The sequence below is a fragment of the Mytilus edulis genome, chromosome 8, assembly GCF_963676685.1.
Source record: "Mytilus edulis chromosome 8, xbMytEdul2.2, whole genome shotgun sequence".
Taxonomy (NCBI): Eukaryota; Metazoa; Mollusca; class Bivalvia; order Mytilida; family Mytilidae; genus Mytilus; species Mytilus edulis.
Genome location: NC_092351.1, coordinates 64,389,376 through 64,402,336, shown reverse-complemented (window position 1 = coordinate 64,402,336; position 12,961 = coordinate 64,389,376). Strand labels below are relative to the sequence as shown.

Sequence of the window (12,961 nt, the reverse complement as noted above, 5' to 3'; positions counted from 1 at the left end):
TGACTACAATTGATTGGTCCCAGGATTCTGTTTATCAAAAAGATATAAGCATGAAAAGTGTACTGCCTGTGGTTGAAGACCATGCATTAATAACCCTTTATATTCCATTTCTTGTATGATATATTTGTTGTTGGGATGCTTTAAATAGCATTGACATATAGCCCACATCTCCTTTTATAAATATAACCTATTGTGTAGTATTGTAACCAAACTTACACAAAAATCAAAATAAGAAGAGGTCGTATGATTGCCAGTGAGACAATTCACCACTAGAGGACAAATGATGTATAACTTAATAACTATAGGTCACCGTATGGCCTCCAACAATGAGCAAAACACAAACCGAATAGCAAGCACAAAAAGGCCCCGAAACGATTAACGTAAACCAATCCAACAGAGAAAAAAAATTTACAAAACAATAAATCAAAAACAAATATGACTTACAGGAACAAACAACAACCGCTGAATTACAGGTTCCTGACTTAGGACAAGCATGTACAGACCACACAGAAAGTGTGTGTTTGGGGGGGGGGGGCATGTTTGCTGCATGGCGCAAGAGCTTGCCCTAACCTAAGATAGTGGTGAATAGTACAACAAACGAACAAACAATCAAAATCAGTTGAGAATCATATCGATGTAAACCATTCAAAAAACTAACATAACACAAGAGAAACAAATAAATCTGAGAGTATTTGCCGAATATAGATATAGAAAGATGTGGTAATAGAGCCAATGAGACAACTCTCCATCCAAGTCACAATTTCATGATAAGTAAACCTGTATAGGTCAAGGTACGGTCTTCAACACGGAGCCTTTGCTCACACCGAACAGCGAGCTATGAAAACTACCAAATAATACTTGTTTCAAACGGTTATCTATATAAAAAAACCAGATTTCAAAATGAGCATATTGAATATAACGAAATCAGAGTTTAATTAGATTGGTCCCAGACTAAGATATCATTCCGAATTCACATGCAGCATCCACAAAGGATGCCCTCTTCACAAGATACCAATTGAATCAGAAATTAACAACTATAAGTCACTGTACGGCTTTCAACAATGAGTTAATTATCAATATTACTTTTACTGCATGTGATATCATTTGACGTGGCTCGGTACTTATGCATCTCGTCAATGTGTTTGTATTATCTTTCATATTTGCTGGTGTGTTGTATATGCGACTTTTTGTGTTTCCTTGTTTCTTACAACGTGACTCTTTACTTTTAAAGATCCCGTCATTATGTTATTGTTCTATTCATATGCCATTATGTTATTGTTATATTATATGTCATTATGTTATTGTTCTTTTATATAGTTGACAATAATTTGAAGGACAAACCACAAAATTATTTCACTCGTATAGTAGTATTAACCATATATGGATTCTTAAAAATTCTAAAGAACTCCTGGCCTGGATAATTTATAATCTCGGTCTGTTTCTGATATTAATTCAAACATATATTACCCTGCATACCACCATTCCTCATGTGAAATTATAATTGTTTTGACCTGAGCCAAATTTCTTTTTTTTGTGACGTTTGCATTTTCTGACGCCCAACACGCGAAACAAGGGATGGTTTTTTTTTTATTTGATAGATGCTTTTTGTGTGTTTTGTAAATGTTGTTGTGTCTCGAGATTGTAACACAGTGATGACTGCTGTAACCATATTTTGACTATTTTACCGATTATGTCTGTTTTGTTCACGCATCGTTGTAAAAATAACGGCATTTGATGCGACTGTCATAAAAGTGAGAGGTTTAGCGCTATAAAACCAGGTTCAATCCACCATTTTCTACATTTGAAAATGCCAAGTCAGGAATATGACAGTTGTTCTCCATTCGTTTGATGTGTTTTATCCTTTGATTTTGCCATTTGATTGGGGACTTTCCGTTTTGAATTTTCCTCGGAGTTCAGTATTTTTGTAAACGCAATTTCAAACAAGTCAAACAGAACAATACAGTTCCACAGTAGATGTCTGTGGCTTAAAAAAACATATAAATTTGACATAAATGTGAACTCAAATTAGAAAAATCCTTAATCATCCTAGATGAAAATGCATTATTTTGAATGTATTATCCAACAAAAGACATTAAGAATCTTCGCTTAATAGCTACTTTCAAATATGTATTTGACTTTTTTATATTATTGTCTTAAATAAAGAAGACTACAAAAATATGTTTATCAAATATTGAATTAACTTTTTTGTTGTCTTACAAGGTATATTCGAAAATTTACTTGATTCTGTAAAAATGAATTTATGTATTTATACATAATGATTAATTTATTAATAATTGAATCTGAATTTCATTTAATTTAGATTCGAAAACAAAATAAAACTATTTTATAAATATACTTTAACAATGAAATATAGCACAGAATAAACTCTGGGATATAAAAAGGAACATATGGTATAATATGTCTACTCGAGCTCATTACACGTATTTGATCATGTTTTCCACTAATTACGGAGGATTTCGTTTGTAGAAGACGGCCGTGCCATATGTCCCACGTCGTTAACGCCCCAAAAGTGTTAATGATTAAACAAACTTTCATATTTGTATTTTATTATGCAAGAAATAAAATGTCTAAAAGCTTTTGGTAATAAACATATTACATCTAAACGATAGTTCAATTTTCAAATCGTAAATAAAAAGTTGAGATTTAAAAATTTGATATTCAACTTGTGTTTAAATTTAGTGTGTAAAACCCTTAAGATGAAATGTCTGGAGGCGTATTAAAATCTTTACATTAAACAAATACCATTATTTACTGATTTTTAAGATTTTTGTTTTCATTTAAACAATTTGAAATCATTTAAATTTAAATGGATCAATTATTAACAAATTTAAGTGAATTTGTGATACTTAATATTTGTTTTCGCAGCATGTACAAGAGTTTATATAGTATAATAGAAATTTCCTGGGCACGAACTTTAAAATCTGAACGTTTTCTCTCTTCCTCTTTTTTTCTTTAGTTTTTTTTCCTAACAATTACAAATTCAAAATTTCGAATAGCTTGCGAATATGTATTTATTTACAATATAATTTTTGCTTTCAAAAATATCTTTTCTTGTCAAATCCAATAGGAGGCGATAGATAAAGGAAAAAATGATCTTTAAATCACGTGATCATCTCCCATCTGTCAATCATTTTAATCAGCAAGGTGGAAATCAACAACACAGGTGAAAAAGCAACGTGAATACAAGGATAATATATATATATACGAATCCAAAGATAGAGAGAAAAACTAAGATAAGGTATGTAATTTTACTGTTTATATATACTTATTACATGTATAAATAAAAAAAACTTGCACCTAATTTTAGTTAATACACAAACGGTTTGCAACGCAATAGATATGCCTTCGATCTGAAAATATGTTCGATATCTAGATTTTGTCTGGAACGGAATGCATCTACCCTGTTTGATCTTTTCGATTTTGAGAGAGAGAAAAATAAGAAGGCCATGTTTTATTTACGCTATTTTTTTTATTGTGTGAGTTTATATATATAAGATACAGTAACTATATCATTAATATTGAAAAATATTAAATATTACCAGAAGAATACCAAATATATCCAAACTGATCGTTGCACTTTTAATATAAATATTTTTTCATTCCTTACGGATGACAATTTTGTTTTTAATTTGGAGTGTCAATTGGGTAAAATTACTCCAATAGAACAATTTCCATACTGAATGTAAAAGTTATATATTTTAACGTTTGTATTGTATTTTCAGTACGTAAAAAATTTCGATGGTTAACTTTTAAGTTAAAGTATCAGTTTGTATTGTATTTTCAGTACGTAAAAAATTTCGATGGTTAACTTTTAAGTTAAAGTATCAGTAAACATTCTTGGTTTCAAAATTACATAACTTGTAACTTTCCTCATTTTTAAAGTTAATCGTTTCCTGTATTTAACAAGATTTTGTAAATTTTGAATTAACACTTGTTTTCTCCAAAAACCAACAGGACACTTTAGAAAGAACAACCTCTAAAGGACTTTAAATACACTAATTTAGGTACTTTTTCATTCGTTTTTGTCCCCAGTCTGACAGATCATTAAACTTGTATTGATGGTAACCCGATGTGAAATGCCCCAAAACATATAATTTTCTTAAATAAACACCTACTACCGCCTTTTAAACCCCTTAAGATATGATGGCGACTCTCTTACAGAAACGGACGATGCTAATTATAAAATGAGGCACCCCATCTATAATCATTAAAACGGCAAATTTAGTACGAGTTTTATTAGATTCAGAAGTTATATCTGAAACCCAACACTAGTGGATTAATGGGATTTAGATCACAAAGCATACAAACACAACATGACAAAAGAATTTTTAAATTACAATTTATACCATTTTGATTGGTTGTAATCGCTCCTAATTTTATAAAAGTCCACAGAAAAAGAGCATTTTTAGTAAGGTTGATATCCCTCATCAAAGATCATATAATTAACAACTACTGTGAGAAACTGATGGTTAAAATGTCTTCTGAATGTGTAGTATAAATTAGTAGTGCTCTAAAGTGAAACAAAAATGAAACAAAAACAACCAAACACTGTGACAACAAAAAATACATCGTCTTGTCCGGTCGTCAGTAGTAGTAGTAGTAGTAGTAGTAAAAGCAGAAATGAAATGATAACAGTAAAAGTATATAAAAGAAGTGAAATGATAGATGTTTTATTTTGACCAGTTAGACAAACTTCATTTAAAAAAAAAAAAACTCTTTTGAAAAATAAATTATACGTGTCAACTTCCTCTTCTCCCAAAAAACTAATAGGTAATGTTCGTTTTATTTGTGATGGGGGTTTGGGTGGGATCTTCTGTCAGACTACCTCAGCTATTAAATCTGACTTAATTTGATGCAATACATGCTAGATCATGCTAAACGTATATATGGTCTTATTTCCGATCACCAGGAACTTTGATCTGACTGACCAATTTAGTATAAAAATGATTAATTTAAAAAAATGAGCACCTGTCCGTTTGATAAAAAGGTCGTTTCTCACTTTGACACGAGTAAGGGTCAAACATAAGGTTCGGAGAGCTCCGACATGTTCCGATCGCAGCGGGTTTGCTTTGCGTTCGTAGATTCAACCTCGTTATCCTTCATGTTTGACCCAGCTTGTAAAAATAATATATCATTAGAACCAAATCAATCAGAAATTAGATACGGGATCAGGCAGAAATTACATCGTGTTAAAATACCTTTTGACAACCGTGATTAATGTACGTATGGATTTTCCAAAAGATGATTCTCCGTTGGAACACCGATTATTTTGTTTGTCAAGATCACAAAGGGAAACGATATTTCTCCCATTATTGGTTTACGTATTACATTGGCTAAACTTGTGTATACATTTGGATAAAGGGATATTTTCAGCCAGACCACAGGGGCGAGTCATCGTTTCGGATTTATTGTTTTAAAATGCCCCCATAACGCGATATGATCTTTTATCCTTAACTTTTATCCTATTTTCCGCTTATTTGGATCAAATTGTGACAAGTGTGCATTTAAAATAAATGAAAGATCTGAATGTTTTGGTTTCTTAACAATAATGATATTTTAAACATTTATTTTTGAAAGAACGTTGTGTCACAAAACGTTAATTTATTCAAATAAAACCACAATTGTATTGAGAGGGTCAAAAGCGCATTTAGTTCTATCCCAACAGAAGCTCCCTGCGTAGAACTAACTCGAATTTATCTGTTAAATTAAAAAAAAAAAAAAAATAATACAATTTCGTAAAACGAAAACAAACAGTTGACTTTGATAGATTTCAGAGCTGTAGTTTTCTACCAGATTCACAAGTGCGCGACAAATCGGTTGAGTAAGGAGGCAACTATCAACCAGACACCAACTGACGTATAAGTTAATAACTATATATATAGGTCGCCTATGTCCTTCAACAATGAGCAAAACCCATACCGCATAGTAACATATACAGAGCCGTGGTAGTTAGTTAGTGCATGGAAGTAATATTGGAAGGAATAACATCGTCGTCACTTCAAAGGTTTCATCTGCGTTACCGCCCATCTTTCAATAACTCGTTAATTGGTTCAATATCTGGCATGGAAGTTTATTCTCCGCATGTGATCGATCAAATCACTGACACTTATCGGTCATTTTCGTGTTCACGGAGAACTACGAACAGACAAGTTTTTGTCGAATATACATGCGAAGTAACCCGAATAGTCCATTCGTTACATTCCGTTGATGTACGCTGCCGAAAAGAGTCATTCGTTCAATTTTTATTTTAGTCCAATTTTTCCCTATTTTTGGTTAGTTTGAACTTAATAGTTAAAACCGACAGCTATCACATACGAAATTGGAGAACAAAGTTGTGTCATTTCAATTTTAAAATTTACAGATAATTAAAAAACCATTTCCGTATAAAGTTAAGAAGATTACTGTACAAAAAATACGTTTGGACACCCTTTATTAAATACGAAAAATCTAAATCTCTCGTGTATTTATAGTCAATTAAATTATTAACAATTCTAAACGGTTCTATCCTTCAATTTAAGTTCTTGATACATAAACTAATTTGTGTAAAATTGAATTTACCGTAAGACAGATATATGCAAGCCCATTTCGTCGGTTTGTTATATTTTTTGCTGTATAGCTTATTATATTAATACAAGCATTCCACAATAAACACTTTTTAAATATATATTTACGAAAATATTATCCCCGTTTTAGTTGTCCAGTTTCAATAATGCAATCAATGAAATTTATGACATATACATAAATTTAGAATACTTGAAAGTAAATATTATTTCATTCAATCTCGATAAACTTTGCACATTTCAACAGTAAAAAAATCTATGCCTACATTTGCCTACATTATTTTGTTAAACATCATGTGAAACCTGATCGATTCATCGGTATTTAACTGTTTAACTCGGGATCCGCTTTTAACCGGAAAATACTTTTAGAACAGCTTAAAACAAACGGTAAAAAGCAAAAATATGCTAAATTAAATACAATTTTCCATGTTAAACTGCTGTAGTTTGAACAATTCGCGTCCGTTTTTCAAGTTTTTTTCACCATTCGATTTCTTTCTAAAGGTAGATATTCTATGTGATACAGCGCTACCTTGTTATTAATAAACTAGGGATTTCCCACAGGTGCGCTATAATTACCGGACTCGATAAAACCACGTGACTGATAAGAAATTCCAGATACCTTTTACAACCGCGGTAACGCAGATAGTAACCAAAGGCGTCTTACCGCTGAGACTATAATTGGATGAAATCGTATGACTTTAGTACAGAGCTCAGCATGCTATAAATACATGCTAATTAGTCGTTGTTATTCCTTCTAAATATTACTTCCATGATCAGACCATTAACACAAAGGTTCCTGGATCGATCCCCGGCCCCGGGGAGAAAATGTCAGGGACAGAATTTTCGGCTCTCCCTCGACACCATTTGCGAGTATGGTCTTGCGGAAACGATGATAGTCCGTCGGTAGGGGACAGTAAATGGCTAACCCGTGTTAAGAGAGGGCATATCTCTTGTACGTATAATAGACACCCTTGTAGCTTTCAAAAGAGAGCAGGCTACTGCAGCTATGAGGCAGCACTCGCACCCGCAAAGTGGAAAGGGATTAATTTAAGTTGCAATAACTTGTTTCCCAATCCACTATAAATAAATATGTGTAAACTAACATGTATAATGTCTACTGTAGATTTGAACTTTAGAACCATACTATATATATAGTAGAGGGCAGATCTATAAATCTGTTGAGTATATAGTTAACTGCATTCAGCATGCCTCACCTTAGGCATTTAAAAATTAGGAACACCAATGAACCGTTTTTCGTCTTTGGTGCACTTCACATAAACTGTATTATCCACTGAAGTTCATTTGAAATGTAGTGTTAACAGTTATGGCATCAATTTATATTTTTAGTCAATGTTTGACAAGTAAAAAAGAAAAAAAAATCCATAAAAAGATGTATAATTAAATCGGTTTTTGCAAGTTATCTTAAAATACATGTGTTTATGCATTTAATTAACCTGTTGGCACAGTCATGCACGTCTGTTAATTATGATATAAAAAAATACTTAAGCGACCAGATTCTAAATAAAATATTTTTGAAAATATAGGCTATGGCAACGTACTTTGTGTAAGATTTCACCTCAATGTATATTAATTCTGGTAGCTCATATATCCGTATCTAAGCTCACTGCCATGTCATCTGACCGGAATAAAAATATTTCGTATACATTAAGACAACCATTTGGCATTTTCATAAAGGTCATAGCGGCCATTTTGAATGTCTTAAATTTGTCATTTTACAGTGTGATTATAGTGTTTTACATCATATGATTATAGGCAGTGTAATAAAACTTTCTTTGTAAATCTCGTAAAAAATCTTTTTATTGCAAAATGTTTGCGATGGATTAACTTTGCACAGGTGCATTTCAATCGTATTTTGTAGTTTGTTTGTAAACAATTCTTTTTCTGAGGCTCCAAAAATGGATGTTTAAACTTATCCGTCTAAATGGAATATTTCCAAAGTCTTCTATAAAAGATCATGTTTGCTAGCTAAGGGTTACGATCCACGTGGAGAGGAGCGGGGTGTATCGTAACACTTGGCTAGCGATGATGATACAAGATAGATAGTTGTAAGAAATTTTTTAAAAGTCAGGGGAACATGCAGTGAGTACACTACAAGAAAAATAACGAACGACACATAATTGTTCTATAGGTCACATTTCTAACGTAATCATATTATGACTGACCATAATCATACTATATATGTGGTTTGCTTATGAATTTTTTATTTCTATCATAATTTCTTACAACCCTTATATATGACAGACCTTACATATTTTACCGTTGTTTTCAAATATTTATGTATGTTAAAGTTTTTTTGAACATGAGTTTAGGCTATCAGAGTGTGGATTGCTAGCTTTATTTATAACATATATAATTTATAAGTTACTTTATAATTCAATCATATGTTCTAAAATCAAATGAATTAAAACTGGAATTAATATCATGCAAAGTAATATTTACTAGTATATAATTGAGAGAGATCAGGTTTTAGCCGGATGTTTTAGTTTAAAAAAAAGTACAGCTGCAGAATCATAAAATCAATTTTCAATGGTATTTTTAAACGCGAACTGATTGTTGAATTTAGCTTGTAGCGTTTGTTTATTTGTTGTTAATATTTCCCACATTCAAGATAAATTATTCATTATCTATAGACTAACAGATGACACTTTGTGTTCGTACTCTCTGGACTTCCGTGCATGGTGTTACATTTTTACCAATATCAGATGTTTTAGAAATTTGAAGCCCGCCATTCACACCAATACAAATACTATTGATCATATTTTCGTTTGTCATGGAAGATTATTTAGTAACCAATCGTTTTATATACTAATCCCGCGGCTTTGAAATTAACAAGTTACAAAATATGGACTGTAACTATGGTAACACAAAACATTTAACGTTTGGGTATTTTGGTCTGACATATACATGCACGTGTACAACAACTTCGTACGCACGAAATTGTTAAAACGTAAAATTCGACAAAAAGACAAACAAGAAGAGTGAACAACACCGTCGGACAGTACCAAAAAATGGGGGATGGTTTCAAATTCTCCGGAAGTCAATTAAAGAAGACCCTGCTCCACATAAAATATCAAAAACCAAATAAAGAAAATAGCACCACCCAATGAGTGGCCCCGAACATGTGTTAAAAATGCCACCAGACGTCAAAGCAATCACTTGAAAGAAAGACTACCACTTATCTTGATATTAGTAATTTCTGTATAATTCATTAATAACAAAACAGACAGTTCTACAATTAACCATACAGCTACTGTTTGCATTTAGTCATAGTATCATTTTTTTTATCTCCAAAGATTCTGTTTGTTTTATCTTGTTTTGGCAGTCATGATTGGCCGTAACTCAGTTGTCAAGTTATTATTGGTTAACTTCACTAAATTAAGGGTGTTGAAGGGAGGTTATTTCGCGTTTGCTAGCAACATTTTATCTTTTTATATTCTTACTCTACATTAGATTGAGGATATAAATGTGCATTTCAAACAAAGATCAATAATTTTCAATTTACGACTGCATGCTTAGAGCATTTCTTGGTAGGGGAGATGATACAATTTGCTTAGAGCATTTTTTGGTAGGGGAGATAATACAATTTGCTCAGAGCATTTCTTGGTAGGGGAGATAATACAATTTGCTCAGAGCATTTCTTGGTAGGGGAGATAATACAATTTACTCAGAGCATTTCTTGGTAGGGGAGATGATACAATTTGCTCAGAGCATTTCTTGGTAGGGGAGATGATACAATTTGCTTAGAGCATTTCTTGGTAGGGGAGATAATACAATTTGCTCAGAGCATTTCTTGGTAGGGGGGATAATACAATTTGCTCAGAGCATTTCTTGGTAGGGGAGATAATACAATTTGCTCAGAGCATTTCTTGGTAGGGGAGATGATACAATTTACTCAGAGCATTTCTTGGTAGGGGAGATGATACAATTTGCTCAGAGCATTTCTTGGTAGGGGAGATGATACAATTTGCTTAGAGCATTTCTTGGTAGGGGAGATAATACAATTTGCTCAGAGCATTTCTTGGTAAGGGGATAATACAATTTGCTCAGAGCATTTCTTTGTAGGGGAGATAATACAATTTACTCAGAGCATTTCTTTGTAGGGAAGATAATACATTTTGCTCAGAGCATTTCTTGGTAGGGGAGATGATACAATTTGCTTAGAGCATTTCTTGGTAGGGGAGATAATAAAAGTGGAACGGTTTGATCACGGAAAACATTTCTGTACGATTTTTCTTTAATGTACACATCAAGTTTTTAATAGCAAGTATTGAATTTAAATTAATTGGTGAAATTTCGTTTTCAAATCGTTTGATGAATGTTATTTACAAAGTTATAAAGATATAACGTTTTACGAATTATTGATTTTTTATTCACTTTTTATGAAAAAAGTAATTTGTAAAGGTAGATATTTAGTCTTTCATTTTTGCTCTTTTAACAATATTTAAAACCTGTTTTCGGAAGTAAACACAGATAATTTTTCTAAGCTGCTACATAGACAAGTCAATAATGTCAAGAATGACATATTTACATTAATATTTTGCTATTAAAATACAAATTATATGCTGTTATACTCAACCCTAACAATTAACAGGTGTTTTTATTAATCCTTCCTTCATGGGAAGAGTTGAGTTTTAATTGGTTTATAATAATTTTCTCAAGTGTTTGTAAAATGCCTACACAAAATGACAAATGTATTATTTTGAACATTTAGAAGAATTAAAAACCTGCTCACCATTATCAGAAAAATCTAATAAATTAAAATGGGACTGTCTAAGTCGGAAGTATTTTTGGTCGAATATGGAATATTCATATTTTAGTATACATTGACCTATAATTGCAATTATATCCATTTATTTGGTGGAAAGTTGTCTCATTGCCAATACATCCCACATCATTTTTTTTAAATGTTGTCGATGTAGAATATGCTAGGCCTGAAAGCCTTGGGATTTTTTGTAAACTTGCTTCATTATTTTGGAATAAAAATGTCATTTTCTAATTTGGATTTAGATTTCTCTAACGTCCAAGGACCTTTATTAGGACTTTCTATAGAGCTTTGTGGTGCACCAAGTTCTAAAAGGGTCAGCAAACGTCAGAACAAATCTCAATTAGATTATTGGGAATTCTGGTGACAAAACAAAATCTTCCTTTCATTTAATGTCTTTCACTGAGTTTATGCTTGTTATAAAAAATAAGAAATAGAGGAACCGGTCTGAAAACTGATGTTTTATGAAGGAATTTAAATGTTTTAATTATAATTTTAGTTTTTGTTAATCCATATGAGACAAAGATTGTTGGTCTTATTCACCGGAAGAGTTTAACTTTTCTGTTATCAACTCAGTACGTACGTTCCCCTGTACTTCACCTTTGGATGCATGGAAAATATATCATTTTAAGCATGAAATCGTCGAAAGACTTTTCGGCAATTCGCTCCCTTTCAAAATTCCTGGATACGCCCCTGGAATATCACACTGAAATAAGTCAAGACTGTTTGACACAATACAATTTTTAATATTTGCCGTATGACGATAGATAGAAGAAAAGAAATAAAAGGAAAAAAACTCATTTACATAGATCTCAAAAGCTGACATGCATGTATTTAGCGAAGTAAAAGAATTACATATTTCTTTGTAGTGTATTTATTTAATATGCAGTACGACATGCATACATCTTTGAAAAGATTTTAAATGCTTTTTTTCCATTTCTATCATGTGAAATTGAACGTAAAGAGATTCACAGCAAATTTAAATAAATAAAGACGAGTTTGAAAAGTAAATATTCTTTTCATTTCTATCAATATTTGTCACAAAAACCACATAGATCCATTTGAGAAGGTTTTGTCATTTGATTTTTCCCTTTTATCAATAATAATGATACTTATGTATGTGCTGAGTCACTTGAATACTGTTAACTTTGTATTTAATGACAAGATTACTTAAAATCATAGTCCAATTAGACGTATTTATGTATATTAAAAGGATATAAGAAGTTTTCTTATTAAATGGATACATTTTATAGATAAGTATCTAATTTGATGTTTAAAGTTTAAACCTATCCCCACGTTCAACGATTATCATTATCATTTGAATTTATAAATCGTACAAAATGATACATAACTGGAGATGAAGTATTTTTAATACATGAATTGCTTGAATAAAATGATTTCGGTTTTAAAAACAAGACGTGCTGCAAGATATTACCCACTGGACGTTTTTGTCTAATATCAACTCAAATACCAGTGGCGGATCCGGGGAGAGGGGTTCCGGGTTGGAATACCCTCTTTTTTTTTCTTTTTTTTTGTTTTTACGAACAATGGTTTTGAATGAGACATATGGTTGGTATCCCATATATTCTTGGTTGGA

The 12,961-nt window shown here is 31.8% G+C and overlaps 1 protein-coding gene across 1 annotated transcript in view; it reads left to right on the top strand.

The window, feature by feature from the left end:
- Positions 1 to 3,131: 3,131 nt before the first annotated feature.
- The window catches only part of LOC139486067 (protocadherin-1-like), a 32,070-nt gene continuing 22,240 nt past the window's right edge, over positions 3,132 to 12,961 (top strand). Inside the window, exon 1 of the mRNA XM_071270760.1 lies at positions 3,132 to 3,259. The gene's annotated coding sequence lies outside the window, so the exon portion shown is untranslated. The remainder of the gene's footprint in view (positions 3,260 to 12,961) is intronic.